This window comes from Cryptomeria japonica, chromosome 11 (genome assembly GCF_030272615.1).
Source record: "Cryptomeria japonica chromosome 11, Sugi_1.0, whole genome shotgun sequence".
Taxonomy (NCBI): Eukaryota; Viridiplantae; Streptophyta; class Pinopsida; order Cupressales; family Cupressaceae; genus Cryptomeria; species Cryptomeria japonica.
The window spans coordinates 655,636,040-655,636,962 of NC_081415.1; the positions used below are offsets into that span (position 1 = coordinate 655,636,040).

At 30.8% G+C, this 923-nt stretch overlaps 1 non-coding gene across 1 annotated transcript; it reads right to left on the minus strand.

Annotated features, from left to right (window-relative positions):
- Window positions 1-413: 413 nt before the first annotated feature.
- LOC131041202 (U6 spliceosomal RNA) lies at window positions 414-518 on the minus strand. The gene has a single exon (XR_009104984.2). It is a non-coding gene; the product is annotated as a U6 spliceosomal RNA (small nuclear RNA).
- Between the last annotated feature and the right edge of the window lie 405 nt (window positions 519-923).

The following is a 923-nucleotide window of genomic DNA, read 5'->3' on the forward strand; positions in this document are numbered from 1 at the left end:
TAGGGTAGCCCATATAAGTGGAAAAATGGTTCCCTTCTAGTTGTCCCTCTCCAAAAGTAGAGCTAGTACATACCCAATGTCTTTGTCAACTTTGTTTCGTTTTCATATAAGGAAGTGCTTTGCCAATTAGTTCTTCCTCATAAGAGGGGTCTTTCTCGTGGATTAAAGACACGTGCCTTTTTGGTACAATGAATGAGAGTGACGTTTGACGTAGCATCTTGAGATTTGGAAAGCTTACGTCCCTCACATCCTCTACTGTTTGTTGTTAAGTGCCTTCTTAAGTGAGCTATTTTGAAGTTTTGAAATTTTTGACATTTGAATGGTAGATATATTAGAATAATAGATAAAATTGGCATTTGTTTTTTATATTGATCAAAGCAAAAGAAAATACAATAAAAATAATTAGTATTTTAAAAAATTTGAATCATTTTTCGATTTATGTATGTCATCTTTGTACAGAGGTCATACTAATCTTCCCTGTATCGTTTCAATTTTATCAAATGGCTTTCACTTACCCCCTTCAAGATATCTAGTTAGGATAGAAATGCTAATGAGATGAAAAAATCATTTGAAACATTAATTATCATTCTTTTAGATACATATATAAGGAGTTGGGTTATGACATATGAATGTAAAAGAGTAATTAAAAAAGGATATGCATAGTTATTTCATAATGTCATGTTAATTATTGTGTTTTGATATTTATTTTTTAATGAATGATGTGCAAATGGTTAGGACAAGTTAAGTTATATTGTTTTGTGATTTAGAATAGACCTGCATTTATGATTTGATTGCGTGATCATGCTTTTTGGTTGCAAACATGTACTTTGTATCTAGAAAATATGTAAGCTAATTTGTCTTGTTAGATATATGAATAGGCAATGTAGTGTTGGGTAGTACTCTTTTGGGAATATGTTATGTGG